We start from the raw sequence: 16,818 nt of genomic DNA, 5'->3' as shown, positions 1-16,818 counted from the left end.
TTAATTTTTGACTGGCCTTTCTCGTAATCGCTTTTGTTTTCCTCCTACTTTCACAGATGTGGTCACTAGGCAACTAAGACTATAATTCTAGGTGCACAATGCAAGAAGCCCCATTTAATTTGGTGTAGAGATTGCTTAGCAGCAGACGCTGCAGGAGCTTTTGCTCTGTAACAGAGGTCCGCAACTTTTGGGGCACCAGGGACCGTTTCCGTGGAGAAAGGTTTTTCCATGGATCGGGGTGTGCTTGGTTTTGTGTGCTGCCTGCATCCCACGGATGGGGCTTTGCTTGTTTGTGTGGACTGACTGTTGGCATGCCGCAGCCCGGTACTGCTCTATGGACTGGGGGTTGGGGACCCCTGCTCTATAATGTCAAAAAGTAGAAGGATTTTGATGGCCCCTTTTCCAACTAACAAATTTTACTAAAAAGGCATAAGTTTTATCAGCTACTCCTAATTTTCTAGAATTAGGTGACAGATTGTCCAGGCACCTTGGCTGAAACTTAGCAAAGCCTTTTGAAACATGCAGATAATCCTCGACTTTCAACCACAACTTAGACCAAAAATTCCATTGCTAAGCAAGGTGGGCTGTTAAGTGGATTACGCCTAATTTTACAACCTTTTTTTTGCTGTGGATGTTAAACAAATCACTGCAGACGTTAAGTAAATCACCTGATCATTAAGCAATTCAGCTTCTCCCACTGACTTAGTTTCTCAGGAACCATCTGGGAAGATCACAGATGGTGATCACATAACCCTGGAATGTAATATAAACATTGGAAATACATGACGGTCACTAAGCACCTGAATTTTGATTACGTGACCGGGAGATGTTGCAACAGTTGCAAATGTGAGGACTGGCCATAAATCACATTTTTCAGTGTGGCTGTAACTTTGAACAGTCACTAAACAAATGGTTGTAACGTGAGTACTATCTGAAGTTTATTTCCTTTACCAGCTAACTGTTAGCTCAACTTAACTTTACAGGCAATTATCTTCAGGTTTGCTACTGACTGAGTACCTTTGACCAGACCTCTTGGTCTGTGCCACAGTAGGTGGACTTGGATAAGCCTGGAAAAACTAAGCAGAGGTTGACTAGATCAGGCAGCACAACCTTAAAAAAGGCACTACCTTCTCAACCCAGGTGTCTATGGAGATTCTCAGTCATCTAGGTCAGGGCTTTTCAACCAGTGGTACGGGTACCACCTCTGGTACACTGGCACCTGGCAGGTGGTACACGACCATCCTCGAAAAGTGGTAGCGGGGAAGGGGAATGAGCTGAACCAGAGGCAGCACCGCACAAACCTGAGTGAGAGATGGCTGGAGCTGCAGGGCTGTCAGGGCTCAGTGGAAGCGTCAGGATCAGGAGGAAGAGCACCGCTGGGTGGGCAGGCAGGTGTCTTGCTCGGCTGTGGCTTGGGGGGCACTTTTTTCAGTGCCATTGTAACTTCGAACAGTCACTAAGCAAACTGTTGTAAGTCGAGGACTACCAGACTTCATCACTTTTTTCCTTTTTTTTTTTGGTCATCAAGTTTTTGACACCTTGCTAGCGACTGGTGGTACTCGGATGTTGCCATACCCTAAAAGTGGCACAATGGGTGAAAAAGTTGAAAAGCCCTGGACTAGATCAGAACATAGATGAAAAGCCATCCAAAATTATCGGAGTTAGGGAAGGAAAAAGAAAGCCTAAGAAGAATCCATATTGTGGAATCACAGACACATTTATGGACTCATTAGCAAATTAGTCTGACTTGAAGGAGTATACTAACCCACATGTAACAAACCATAATTTATGGAATTAACACAACAGCTGGAGTTCACAGAATACAGGGAACTGCATGCTCAGCATACTGACAGGATTGAAAACAGTTTGGTCTGTATTTATATGGTATACTTTGGCCACCTAATGAGAAGGAAGGACTCACTGGAGAACAGCCTAATGCTGGGAAAGGTTGAGGGCAAGAGAAGAATGGGACGACAGAGAATGAGGTGGCTGGATGGAGTCACTGAAGCAGTAGGCATGAGCCTAAATGGACTCCAGAAGATGGTAGAGGACAGGAAGGCCTGGAGGAACGTTGTCCATAGGGTTGCGATGGGTCGGACACGACTTCGCAAGTAACAACATTTCCCAGGGTTAACTGAAATGTAGTTTATTCAACTTATTTTTTTATCGTTTACTCAATGCCTTGCATAGGAACTCATCTCACAAGCAGGGTTCCCCCACACACACCTAAAATGTGGTTATTAATCTTTTTGTGGTCCAGAGTAGGCAACAATAAATAAATTAGTGACACATGTAAACAAGGACACTGTATATATGAAACCCCAGAAATGTTTCCAAAAAAAATGCAGTTATGTGGCACGGGGGAAATTTTGCACCTAAAAACTTTGTTCAGTCACTGCATAGCAACTGGGTTATTTTTACTTTCTTTCAGATATTTTGTAACTGAATCATTTCAAGCCAGTAGTTTGTTTTTTTTAACCTAACCTAACTGTGTTGTCAGGGACGTGGTGGTTCAGTGGGTTAGGACGCTGAGCTTGTCCTTCAGAAGGTCGGCAGTTTGGCGGGTCGAATCCCGAGTGCCGCATAACAGAGTGAGTGCCTGTTACTCGTCCCAGCTTCTGCCAACCTAGCAGTTCGAAAGCACGCAAAAGTGCAAGTAGAAAAATAGGGACCACTACGGTGGGAAGGTAACAGCGTTCCGTGCGCCTTTGGCGTCTAGTCATGTCGGCCACATGACCACGGAGTCGTCCTCGGACAAGCGCTGGCTCTTCGGCTTTGAAACGGAGATGAGCACCGGCCCCTAGAGTTGGAAATGACTAGCACGCATGCGCGGGGGAACCTTTACCTTTTAACTCTGTGTTGTTTTATATTGACTGAATGTGCATTTACGTAAGATTAGCAGTCATAAAGCCGTCACTTTTCTAAATAAATGAATAAACCCAACCTTCCTCAGAGTTGTTATGGGGAAAGACAAGGAGGAAGTAGCACTGTATGCTTACACATAGCTCCTATACAAAAGGCAAGAATACATTCAATCGGCAGGCTGTTGTGCAAACCCAACCAATATGCTGAGTTATGTTTTAATGTGCCATATGATTTCAACCAATTAAATCAGGGTTTTCAAACTTTTTCAGGCCATAGCACCTGTTGGTTAAGGCCAAAATTTCTAAAGCCTGATCAAGGGGCAAAGCTCTAGTAGTGATAGAAAATTGGCAGCCCTGGAGTGAACTATTTGTACCCTTAGTTTCTCATGGAATTCCGTCAAGTTCTCATGGTAAACTAACCTAGTTTGAAAACTCCTATAAACTAAGCCAAGGAACCTGTTTATGTTATGCAAAGGCAGTCACTGAGCGCTCACATCCAGGGTCTAACTACATCACCAGAGGAGACAGATGTTCATCATGAATAAGAATGTGGTATAACCATAACGCTGTTCAAACAGATGCTCCAAGGGAATTCCTGACTGGGCTTGAGTTTTATTACAGCATACTCTGGAATGAGCCCTTTGCCAGGGCTGTCAATGGAAGTGTCTCCAAACTATTTTGCTTTTTTACTATGGAAAAAATTCCTCCTAAATTCTTATCACCATCATGGGCACATCTGTTACTCCTTTGGAATAAAAACTACTCCACCCTTAACCCCAAACCACACACTACAATTGCTTGTGTCTAAATACTGTTGAGTCCATGGGAAACTGATCTCTGCCTTTAGCCACATACATTTATTTCCCAGAGTTTCTCCCTCACACATGCACAAGCACACATACTAATATCCCAGGCTGTATTTGCACAACACATGTCCCTATGATTAACTGAATCAATTTCTTACCTCATTTTTCTAAGGTTAAAGCTAACCAAGATTTGTTATATCATGAGAATGCAACCTTAGACACAAATTTCCATCTGGCTAAGTCCATAGCAAATTATTCCAGATTTTCCCCCCATTTCAATAGCATATTTTAGGTAGGAAGTATATTTGGCAGCTGTTAGCATTAAACAAGTGGTTAATAGTTTTGTGACAGGGAAAAATCTGTACAGTAAATTAATTCCTTTGCCATCGAAGGAACAATCCAAACTTAGCCCCACAAGTTTGCCTTGTGGGGCAAACTAACTAACAGATTTCTTTCACAGATTAATACACATCTGGTTTGACCTGTTGATAATCTTTCCATGCTTGGTTCAGCACATCCTTGAAACTATGGGCATCTGTGACATATGATTGAAAACTGCAAGGTGGTGAACATGGCATTGCAATCAAAGCCTTATCCCCTTTATAAGGGCTGACAAACTTAGATTCTCCCACCCAAGCACCATTGTTTGCACCCAATTCCAAATATAGCTCCACTGCTACACATAGGTACTATAATAATGTATGGGATATATTTACAGGCCAACCTATTAATATGTAGAATACAAAATAAGAGAGCTGGAAGGAACCTTGGAGGTCTTCCTAGTCCAACCTGCTGCCCAAGCTGGAGACTCTATCATTCCTGACAAATGTCTATCCAATCTCTTCTTAAAATCTTAAAGGAGCACCCACAAATTCTGAAAGCCAGCCGCTGCAATGATTGTTCTGGCGGGAAATATCTCTATATACATATACATACCAGTATACACACACACACAAACAGAGAGAGAGAGAGAGAGAGAGAGAGAGAGAGAGAAATTAAAAATAAATTTTAATAGTTTTAATATATCACAGGGGTTTTGAACCTTCACAGTACAACTGCCAACTGAGAACTTGCAGAGGTAGGGGCAAAACCTAGAGCAGTTTTTTTCTTTTATCTGCACAAAATTAATTGGGTTCAAAAATAAAAAGACAATATTTCTGACCCATAATTTGAGAATTCCTATATCAAGGCACAATTCCTAATACAGAGCCAATGCGATGCGGTGGCCGGGGTGTAGATGTGGAGGATGCCCAGGGTGTGTGTTTATATGAGTTGTCACTTGAGAAGGCTAACTAAGGTTCTATTTTAGTGATGGCCAAGCACTGAAGTGGTCACTAAAAAAACCAGGATTTTTTTTAAAAAAAAATCCAATCCCAAAGCTTTTTCTCATGGATGAACAGTGATAGAATTCATTTTAAGATAAAGCATTTCTTGATCCTGGTTTCATCATGTACACTACCTTTATCACCAGCAATAACAGACATTTCAGTCCAGGTGAGCAAACCTCACCTCAACTTCACATGCATTCAGGTAAGTCCTTGACTTACAACCATCCATTTAGTGACCAAAGTTACAACAGCACTGAAAAATGTGACTTATGACTCTTTTTCACACAACTGCTGTGTGATCAAACTTTGGATGCTTAGCAAAAGGTTTAAATTTATGACGGTTGCGGTGTCCCTGAGACATGTGATGACCTTTTGACAAACAAAGTCGACGGGGAAGCCAGTTTTACTTAACCATGTTACTAACTTAACTGCAGTGATTCACTTAACAACTGTGGCAAGAAAGGTCATAAAATGGGGCAAAACTCACTTCACTGTCTTGCTTAGCAACCGATGTTTTTGGCTGAATTGTGATCCCAAGTCGAAGATCACCGGAATTTGTGAACCCCAAGGATCTCCCCACCATCTGCTACCTAAAGCCAACAGTTCACTTCACCTTAGGCAAGACTGTTTGACAGATCAATCTCTTATTCTGTATGCCTTCAGAAGTTGGGGGGGTGGGGGAGAACATTTGCAGTTGGCAAATTTTGCAGCCCCCAAATTCCAAACGCTATACTAATAAACCTGCAAGTGTCAAAACAGGTTATAGCAACTAGTGCCTTCCTTAAGCATTCCTTCAGAAAGCCTAACATCCTGGATCACCTCTGCACCAAAACAGATGGGATGTTGTGGATTTAATTATTCCATCAAGAATTCTAACAAGTGAATTTCAGTGCCTGTGTCAAGGGGTTCCGTCGGCAGAAAGCTAGCATTGAAATTGTATAAATAAAACACGCTTTTAACCCCGAGTCGAACGAAAAGCCTAGACGGTACACACCGTTTAATACGTTCATACTGCAATCCCTCTCCTGCCTGACATTTTACGCCATAAGAGCCCCCTCCCCTCCGCCCCTTTTTTCCCCTAAATCGGGAGCTATGCAGAACGCCTTTTGCCTCGGCACCCCTGGGTCGTTATTCGTTTTCTTCTCTTTGCAGCTCTCATCAGCCATTTTCGACAGGTAGCAGACCGAACTCCAACAGGGGAAGCAAATCGGCAATAAAGAGATACTGGCGCGCCTACCCGGCTGGGCTGGAAAAGGAAAAGCGCTTTTAATCTTTGCAGCCCTTCGCTGCTTTCGAATCCCAGCGACGGGATCCGGCGCTTCTTCTCCCTCGTGCCCCGCGGATCTTCTGCCCACCTTGCCCTGATTCTGCCCTCCTTACCGTTCTTTTGCATCCCGACGTATCGGCTCTACCGTGGCACGAGGAGCCCAAATCCTGGCTTGCGGGCTATTTGCAAGCGTGGCCACGTTGCATCAGCCAGCCCTCAGGGCGGGAAGAGGCGAGGCGGAACCAGGCCCAATCGCCGCACCCGCCTCGCGTTATGGGGAGGCGCGTCCTTTCCTTGTCATATCAATGTTGCTCCTGTGTTTTTTTAAAGGCGAGGCTGTGGGGGGGGGGAGGCGATCCGGGTTCTAAATTTGAAGTTTTCATGGGGGGGGGGGGAGAGTTAGTATATAGAAAGGGCTTCCACCACGGTGGACGTTGCTCGCTTGCTCACCAGCGCTTGTCCAAGGACGTCTCCGTGGTCATGTGGCTGGCATGACTAGATGCCAAAGGCGCACGGAAGGCTGTTACCTTCCCACCGGAGTGGTCCCTATTTTTCTACTTGCATTTTTAGGTGCTTTCGAACTGCTAGGTTGGCAGAAGCTGGGACGAGTAACAGGCGCTCACTCTGCTACGCGGCACTCAGGATTCGACCTGCCAAACTGTCGACCTGATCGACAAGCTCAGTGTCCTAACCCACTGAGCCACCCCATCCCTTAGAGTAGAGTGCACAGGTGGCCTTCCACTGATGACCGCAACTGAGCCCGACCTTTCTGTCGCTAAGCGAGACAGTCGTTAAGGGAGCTTCACCTTATTTTATGACTTTTCTTGCCACACTTGTTCAGCAAACGGCTGCAGTTGTTCAAGTGGTAAGGCCACAGGTCTGCAACCCACGGCTCCGGAGACGCCTGCGGCTCCCAGTCCTCTGCCATGTGCAGTGCCCCCCCCCAAAAAAGTGGGACTGAAAAAGTTCAATCAATTCAAATATGCAGGGTAGGTGCATATCTTGCCTTGGCTCCACTCTTCAGTGAAACCCTGTTCTGCGCATGTGCGCATGTACGCGCATGTGCACACATTTTTGGCGGCTCCCAGTTTTTCCTTTTGTGAGAACCGGTTCTGAGTGGCTCTTTCACTGTTTCAGGTTGCTGACCCCTGGGTAAGGCTGTTGTTTAAAATGAATCTGCCTGCCTCCTTGACTGTTGCTTGTCAGAAGGTGGCAAAAGGGGAATCCCATGAGTCTGGGATACGGCAACTGTCATAAGCGTGGGTTAGTTGCCATGAGTCTGAATTTTGATCATGTGACCATTGGGGTGCTGCTACGATTGTAAGTGTGAAAAATGGTCAAAAGTCACTTTTTTCGCTCCCGTTGTAACTTCGAACAGTCACTAAGTGCATTGTTGTAAGTTGAGGACAACCTGTACCTGGTTCATTAGCCATGGTTAGCACAACGTGTGAATCGGATAAAAAGCATGGCGGGGATGTTGTCATCTTTTATGCCGCTGTCCTTCCTATATTCATTCTGGGTAAATGTGGTTGCACCTAAGAGAACCTCTGGCACTCTTCTTCCACTTGGAGTCCTTCAGATTAGGGCAGGGTGTCAAACTCGCAAGGTCATGTGACATATTGTGACTTTTTTGCCATTGCCGGCAACAGGGTGGGTGCAGCTATGATGCATCTGGCCTGCAGGCCGACAATTTGACACTACCAGATCTGGGCTGCAAACAATGTGACAAACACTAGAGGGCAGCAATGAGATAAAGATAACTTTTTGCTACCACCTAGCGGCAGTATCTATTGCAGTCTAAATCAGCTCTGTTTCAATGATCATTGTCAGCTATAAATGAGAAATTCAGTACATATTTGGTTGGTTACAGTAGGTAAGGAAGTCTCAATATTTTTTAAGGGTCATACAGTGGTACCTTGGTATTGTTAAATTGATTCCAGGAGGCACGATGAGTAGCAAAAATGGTGAGTACAAAGAAATTTTTCTCATAAAATATGTAGTGAATCACAAGGTAGCTGACGCCAACAAGTTCTAGCTTGTGCATTGAGTACCAAACAAAGGATGAGTACCAGAACAAAATTTTCATGTCAAAATGCATTGAGTGCCAAATTCAATGAGTTTCAAAGCAGTTGAGTACCAAGGTACCACTGTATTTAACGGCCTCTGCACAATCAGGTAATTCATTCAACTACAAGTATCTGTTTTATTGGACCTTTTTTTTAAACAGGTGGACATGATTAAAGAAAATGAGAAAGAGGAAGGAATAAAGAAAGAGGAAAAGAAATATACTATTTTGAAAGAAATGAAGTGAAAGAACAGCACTTCCTAGTATGAAACTGTCAGTGGAATGCAATTGCCATTGTATGTATTGTGGTAGCATCACTATTAAGGAAAATTATTTTATTCATATATTTTAATAGAACATTAGGAAGCCTGAAAGGAATTTTTCCCCCCAAATCTCCTTATAAAGAGAATTAGGTTTACAAGGCAAACTTCTTGGTAATAGAACATTTATAAAATTAACTGAGTTAACTAGGTACACACAACCCAACTGAGCCATGTTGTTGTTAGTTGCGAAGTCGTGTCCGACCCATCGCGACCCTATGGACAATCTTCCTCCAGGCCTTCCTGTCCTCTACCATCTTCTGGAGTCCAGTTAAGCTCACGCCTACTGCTTCAGTGACTCCATCCAGCCACCTCATTCTCTGTCGTCCCCTTCTTCTATTGCCCTCAATCTTTCCCAGCATTAGGCTCTTCTCCAGTGAGTCCTTCCTCCTCATTAGGTGGCCAAAGTATTTGAGTTTTAGCTTCAGGATCTGGCCTTCTAAAGAGCAGTCAGAGTTGATCTCCTCTAGGACTGACCAGTTTGATCGCCTTGCAGTCCAAGGGACTCGCAGGAGTCTTCTCCAGCACCAGAGTTCAAAGGCCTCAATTCTTTTGCGCTCAGCCTTTCTTATGGTCCAACTTTCACTGCCATACATTGCAACTGGGAAGACCATAGCCTTGACTATACGCACTTTTGTTGACAGGGTGATGTCTCTGCTTTTTAGTGTGCTGTCTAGATTTGCCATGGCTTTCCTCCCTAGGAGCAAGCGTCTTTTAATTTCTTGACTACAGTCCCCATCTGCAGTGATCTTGGAGCCCAGGAAAATAAAATCTGTCACTACCTCCATTTCTTCCCCATCTATTTGCCAGGAATTAAGAGGGCCGGATGCCATGATCTTGGTTTTCTTAATGTTTAGTTTCAACCCAACTTTTGCACTCTCCTTCTTCACTCGCAACAAGAGGCTCTTTAGTTCCTCTTCACTTTCTGCCATTAGAGTGGTATCATCTGCAAACTGAGCCATAGTTAACAATATACTGGAAATGACCAGGCTAAGCCACAGGGAGGGGTCAAATGCATCATTAGTTTGGAAACCCTTCATGCCCACAAGAGATTTATGTCCAGCCCACCTTGAATGCCATTGGTTCTTATCTACTGCCAATTTGCTTTGACTGTTAGTAGCTCAGATTCTTGTAGTGAGCTAGCATGGATTAAACCTGTACTCATTTGAACAACCCTGGTTCCTGATTTCTTGTACCTGACACAATATTTAGGTTAATGTGTCGCAAAAGCTTGATCATTGCAAAAAGAAAGTATATAAAGTAGGAAGTCTATCATAGCAGAATAATGAATACAGCCAATTGTAGCTAAATGAAAACCATGATTACAAAATGGGTGGCCCAGTTCCTGAGCTGTTGGACATAAGAATCACAGATAAAAGAGAACTTTTCTAATTTGTAACATATTAATGTTAGCATCTATCTTGTCACTAATAAATTAAATAAAAAAATATTAAACTTGTATGCCACCTGACTCTTAACAATTCTGGGCAGCTCACAACAATCAAATTAAAAATATATACAATAAAATCACTGATGATGCACTGATTAAGTTACCTAGTTTGGTGATGAAACGTCTGCAAGAAACCCACCAAGCTGGGAGTGCACCAATAAATACAATAAAATCAGTAAAACATTTTATGATTAACGTTACAGTGCATTGTAAACCAAGTAAATTCCCTTATGATTCAGGAGAGATTATGCAATCTTTTGCCTGGGTGGGGAGCTGTAATTCCTCTCTCTGTCTTGCTAAGAGGTTAAATGAGGCATGAATTTGTGAACCTGGAATGTGGAAATGTGGAAGAGTGCAGATCTTTTTATCCCTTTTTAGCATGGGAAAAGAATTTGAGGGGAAAGCTTTATGTATTCTGCTAACATCTGGTGTCTATTTTGTACACCAGCCCTATGAGTAGGCCATGTTGAATCCAAAGTCACCCCAATGACTGAGGATGGATTGAAAACGCAGGTCTTGCCACTCTGAATCCAGTGACTTCACTCACTCATTTTGCCTGTTATCTTTATTCTATATGTAGCAGATTGTGCTTCTGTCAGCCAAGAGAGAATCAATCCAATATGCTACAGGTAGTCCTTGACTTACAACCATTCATTTAGTGACCATTCAAAGTTACAATGGCACTGAAAAAAGTGACCTATAACTGTTTTTCACACTTATACGACCATTGCACCATCCCAGTGGCCATGTGATCAAAGTATGGATGCTTGGCAACTGGCCTGTATTTATGACGGTTGCAGAGCCCCGGGATCCCTTTGGTGACCTGACAAGCAAAGTCAATGGGGTAGCCAGATTCACTTAACAACCACGTTACTAACTTAACTATTGCAGTGATTCACTTAATTTACTTAAGAAAGGTCATAAAATGGGGCACGACTCAGTTAATAACTGTCTTACTTAACAAAAGAAATTGTGGTCATAAATCGAGGACTATCTATAGTTAACAATTTCCTAGAGTTACAATCAATGTCTGTGATCTTAAAAACGTATGCTTGTGGACTTCCGGTGGCTGCGCGGCGACGGAGACAGCCTTCCCGGGCTGCCCGCGGCTCAGCTGAGTGATTTTCGCCCGAAACAGCGCCGATCAGCTGTTCGGGCGAATTTGAAGCCCCCTCCTCGGGAGAAGAGGAGGGGGTGAGGCCCCAGGTAGGGGTTGAGTTCTCCGGGGCCGCCTGAGCTTGTAGCTTGGGCGGCCGAAGGATCGAACTCCCCCGTAGCCTGGGTCGCTCCCAGCTGGCCAGCGCCTCTGCTCCTGACTTTATGGAGCAGAGCCAGGCGTCTGCGACCACCCCTGCCTGAAGGAAGGACTATGGAATAAAAAGAGCAGGCAGAGCGGTACAAGAGGAAAGGGTGAAGAGGATTATTTTATTCTACTCTCGAGCTTGATGGATTTTTTAAACTCTAAGTGAAAGTGCGTCACAATTGAAAGTAAAAGATGGCGGCTAAACCTCCCCCTAAAACTCTTCGGAGTGCTGGAACTTCCTCGGTGCAACAATCATTATTGCAGGCATTGCATCCTCCTGATGTAGTGACATCGAAGGACTTACAAGATGCTCTTGAAAAACACCCAGGTAATCTTGAAATCAATTTTGGAATCAATGGGTGATAAATTTGCACAGATGGAGGAGAAATTGAAGAAGTTGGAGGAGAGAATGGAGGAGAGGATGGAACAGAAGTACAGGGTGATGAAGGTAGACATCTTGTCTTCAGTGTATAAAGTGGCTGAATGTGTGGAAGATTTGGAGGAAAAAGTCAAAGATTCGACTCAAAAGAATGCCATATTAGAAGCAAAAGTATTGGAGAATGAAGATTTAAGAGACAAAATGGATAGAGAATTGAGTCTTGCTCAATATTTCCAGATGCAGTTTGCCATTAGAATCAGAGGTTTAAAGGAGAATATTAAGGAAGATCTAAAGCAGCTGGTTTCTGAGGCTCTCGAAGTGGTATTGAATCAGCCAGCATCTGAAATAAAAGGAGGCATGGATAAAGTGTATCGTGTGAACTCATGGATTGCTAGACAGAGAAAGTTGCCTAGAGATGTGGTGGTTTATTTTGCAAAAAGGGAAATTAGAGATGAAGTTATACAAGCTGCCTATGATACTAAAGTTGTGATTGCTGATCAAGAAGTTTTGGTTCTAAAAGAAATTCCTCCAAAGATTTTAAGGAGAAGGAAGGATTTTACATTTCTTGTGCAAGAGCTCAAGCAACGAGATATAAGGTTCAGATGGGAGATTCCAGCTGGGTTGATGGTGATGCATGAAGGTAAAAGGTACCGTCTGGTTACTGTGATGCAAGCGCGTGATTTTTACAACAATGTTTTAAAAGCAACCCCATTAACACTTCTGGAAGCTGCAAAGGGATCTGGAGAAGGAGAATATCAAGAGGCTGAAGATGGACAGACAGAGGAGAATGGTGCTGGAGGAGATCAAGTTATAACACTTTTGGATGATCCCAGAGAACAGAGGGTGACGCGTGCTGCTTTAAAACGATCAAAAAAGATAAAAGAACAAGATCAGCAGAAGTCTATGGAACTTTCACAACGTACTTACAGCCAAGTAGTGGGAGGTGGGAAAAGATTTGGGTGAGGAATGTAAAATTTATATAAGTTTGAAATCTAAGAGAGAATTTTTACAAAATGTTTTATAGATGGTATTTAGATTTTAAAAAGCTAAGCATGTATCTGAATTATTAGCCTAAATGTTGGAGGTGCGGTGATAAAGACGTAATATATTTTCATGTTTTCATATATGGTAGACTTGTAAAAAGGTTAAGGCTTTTTGGATAAAAGTCTGATGGAATATACTAAGTTGATGTTGAATTTAATTACGGCAGCAAGACTTTTGATAGGATAGTACTGGAAAGAGGAACTGCCGACCATAGAAGAGTGGATTTTAAAGGTTTCCGACCTGGTCGAAATGGTGAAGATTTCGGCCTATCTGAAAGATTACTCGCAGGAACGCTATATTATGGAAGGGAGAAAATGGCTTGAGTTTACTCAGAATAAGTATAGGGTTAAGAAGTTTTATATTTGAATAAGTCTTCTTTCTTTGTTTTTTTCTATATTAGTTTTTTTTATATATATTTATATATATTTGATATTACTAAGGTTTGTTTTATCCTATATAAGCTAGAGAGTGATAGATTTTAGAGTTTATGGTTGTTAGTATATGGTTGTTTATGATTGTTTTTTTTTATATATACCTTGTATTTAGCTCTGGGAAGTGGGGGGGGGGAGGGGGGGAGAGGAAGGGGGGGAGGGAGAAGGGGGGGGAGGGGGGATTTTTTAAGGGAAAAATTGTATGTTAAAACTTTTCAATTAAAAAAAAAAACTTATGCTTGTTTTCATTTTTAACCACCATGCTTTTAGTCCGAAATTAGATGAAAAACAGGATCTAGTTTTTTATACCTCTGCTCCAGTTTCTCTGAAGGTACAAAGTTATACTATAAATTATTATATATTGTATATATATATATATATATATATATATATATATATGTATGTATTATATACTATAGATATAAATTAAATCAGTTTGAATACAAGTAAATGGATTGTTGCTTGCTTAGTACAGCCATAAACTACTGGCTGTGTCTTAACAATATGAAGTTTGCAATAGTTTACTATACAACATAAAAAATATGATTTAACCATAATTGTGAGTTAGCCGAGTACCTCATTATTTTTTATTATTCTAACGCTACTCAAGATCAGATGCAGATTTGTTTTGGCATGTAAAACCAGGAGAAAAAACAATGGTTGTTCTGGGGAAATAGGACGAAGATGTGTTAGATATGTTCGCCAGTTTGAGTTATTTGTAAAAAAAAAAGAGGGATACAAATAAATAAATAAATAAAGTGCTTGGGATTAGACTTGCTTGGGATAAACACATGTCTATCATCTGACAAAAATTAAAAATAAGCACAGAAATAAATAAATAAAAACTATAAATCAATCAATAAAATGCAAATTTAATAATTAAAAATAAATTCATTCAAAAGAAAACAAAAACAAAGAAAAACTTAAAGGGCAGACTCAGTGGGTTACTGGTTATTTTTTGGCCCTCAATTTTCTGTTTCTGAATAAATAAAATAAAATTAAATCCCAGGGTTGTAGGCTCGGCTGAAAAATCAGAAAATCAACTTGAAAGAAGATGGCAAATGACCTTTCGCCTGGCCAAGAGAACTACCTAGCATTCCATTAAATTAGCCAGGAATTGAACATGAAAAAGCCTATACATATATTTACTAAATTAATTTAGTTTCCTTATTTTTCTACAGCACAGAACTATAATTATAACAGACAGCATTGCACAAACCCAGACAGTAAGCATTCTTGCCTCTATGTGTCTTGCAGACCATTTCCTTCACACGTGAGATGTGGTTTTACTCTTTTCAGAACATCATGCTTCCTGCCTGAAGAACTTTTATGATCTGAAAGTTGTCCCAGGAAGGCGGAATAATGCCTGCATTCAGTTATGTCAGTGAAAAAAGTCTTTTATGACCGCTTTTCCACACTTATGACCATTGCAGCATTCCTACGGTCACATGATCAAGTTAAAACAGGTGGAAACGAACTGATATTTATGAAGGTTGCAGCGTCCCACAGTCATGTGATCAGCTTTTGAAACCACCTGCCAAGCAAAGTCAACGGGGAAGCCCAGATTCACTTAAGGACCGTGTTACTCACTGAATGGCAGTGTTTCACTGAACAACCGTAAAATGGGGTTAAAACTCACTGAACAAATGCCTCGCTTAGCAACATAAATTTTGGGCTCAATTGTGGTCGTAGGTCGAGGACTTACCTGTCCTGTGTATTATCAAACCCGCTGGCAAAATTCAGATCCCTGCTTAAAACAAAACCTAGCACAGCTTACTGAGAGTGTGAAACTTACCAGTTCCTTTGGATGGCGTTATTTGTCTCCAGTACACATTGTAATGTAGATTACACTGCCTAAGGTCCTCTAATTACTGTGGAAAACACACACAGTTTGCTGTGATCTAATGGGTGAACCCAACAAGTTGACTGGCAGTTTCCCTGGAGGAGAAGTGATGTCAACACGAATGTTCTTGGGGGGGGGGATGCATATATTTACATAAGTCTCGCTTTGACATAAAATTCCACAGAAGTCACCGGTATTCCCTCCCGAGTATCTTTTATTTCTATTGCTTTACTATCTAACGTGTTAGGAGCCCGGCTTATACAGTATTATACTCCTTTGGGGAGTTTTTTTTATTATTATTAAAAAGTTTTACAAATACATTATAAATTGGAGCCTTGGTGGAGCAGTGGGCTAATGCCTCCTTAAGTAACACCAGCTGCCTGCAATTAGTGCAGGTTCGCATCCCACCAGGCTCAAGGTTGACTCAGCCTTCCATCCTTCCGAGGTAGGTAAAATGAGGACCCAGATTGTTGGGGGCAATTAAGCTGACTTTGTAATAATGCCGCTTGGGGGTGTGTGTGTGAAAGCCCTAATAAGCAGGCATATACATAGAATGAAGGCTACTGCTAAGCTTGTAAGCCGCCCTGAGTCTTCGGAGAAGGGCGGGATATAAATGCAATTAAAATAAATAAATAAAAATAAATAAATATAAGACACACCCCCTCCCCCACCCCCACCCAATTTCCCCTCCCTCCGTCCCCCGACTTTCCAGAGCGTAATACAGGGTATTAACCCTAACAATCTTAAACTATAATATGCTAACTATAATAACACTTTAAAACCTATCGAACTTTAACTCTCCTTAAAAATAACTAAATAATAATAACTCTTATAAATCTACTACTTATTCAAATGCTAAATGAAACTTTTTGATCCCATATTTATTCTGAATGAAATCAATCCATCTTCTCCATTCCAAGATATATCTTTGTTGCGAATGGTCTTTCAAATATTTTTTAAATCCCATTTATATCCCGCCCTTCTCCGAAGACTCAGGGTGGCTTACAATCTAAGCACAAATCAAATGTGCTTAGCAATACCCTTCATTCTATGTACATGCCTGCTTAAGCTGAAATTTTTGCCATTTCTGCCAGGGTTCGAAACTTTTAAAGTCCACTCTTCTACAGCAGGCAAATCCTCCTGCTTCCAAAATTGCGCTACCAAAAGTCTTGCTGCCGTTATTAAATTATTACAACATCAATTTAGTTTCTATAGCAGTGCAGCCTATAGTAATACCCAGCAAAAATAATTGTGGAGAAAACTTTTTATCGTTTTCTTAAATATCTTCTGCATATTCCACCAAATTTTAATCCAAAAAAGCTTTAACTTTTTTTACAAGTCCACTTTGGGGAGGGTTTTGTTTTTTTTTTAAACCCAGGTGTGGAAGGCGCAGGAAATCAACGTCATGAAACCATCCCAGACTCCCTGCCGCCCCGCCCCCCCAACAACAACAACTTTTGCTTTCCTAATGAATGGAAAACCCTTAACAATTACACAGAAAAGAAGAAGAAGAAGAAAAAATCCGGGGGCGGGAAAAAAAACCTGCGGATGGAACTTTGAAGTCTATTACTTATTCATGACTGAGCCGCGCCTCCCAGCTATTACTCGCAACCAATGAGAAACGAGAGAGGCAAAGGAAGGCGGAGGCGCCCTTGGGGGAGGGAGGGAGGGATGGATGAAGTTTGGAACTGGCTCATCAGAAGACAAAAAGAAAAGAA

The 16,818-nt window shown here is 41.9% G+C and overlaps 1 protein-coding gene across 1 annotated transcript in view; it reads right to left on the bottom strand.

Annotated features, from left to right (window-relative positions):
• The window catches only part of LOC308676097 (sodium-dependent neutral amino acid transporter B(0)AT2-like), a 42,654-nt gene extending 36,174 nt beyond the window's left edge, over positions 1 to 6,480 (bottom strand). The window contains exon 1 of the mRNA XM_081341821.1: positions 6,379 to 6,480. The gene's annotated coding sequence lies outside the window, so the exon portion shown is untranslated. The remainder of the gene's footprint in view (positions 1 to 6,378) is intronic.
• Positions 6,481 to 16,818: the final 10,338 nt, after the last annotated feature.

The sequence above is a fragment of the Vipera berus genome (genome assembly GCF_964194415.1).
Source record: "Vipera berus genome assembly, chromosome: W".
In the NCBI taxonomy this organism is placed as follows: domain Eukaryota; kingdom Metazoa; phylum Chordata; class Lepidosauria; order Squamata; family Viperidae; genus Vipera; species Vipera berus.
The sequence above is the reverse complement of the archived record's forward strand: the minus strand, read 5'-3'. Positions and strand labels throughout refer to the sequence as shown.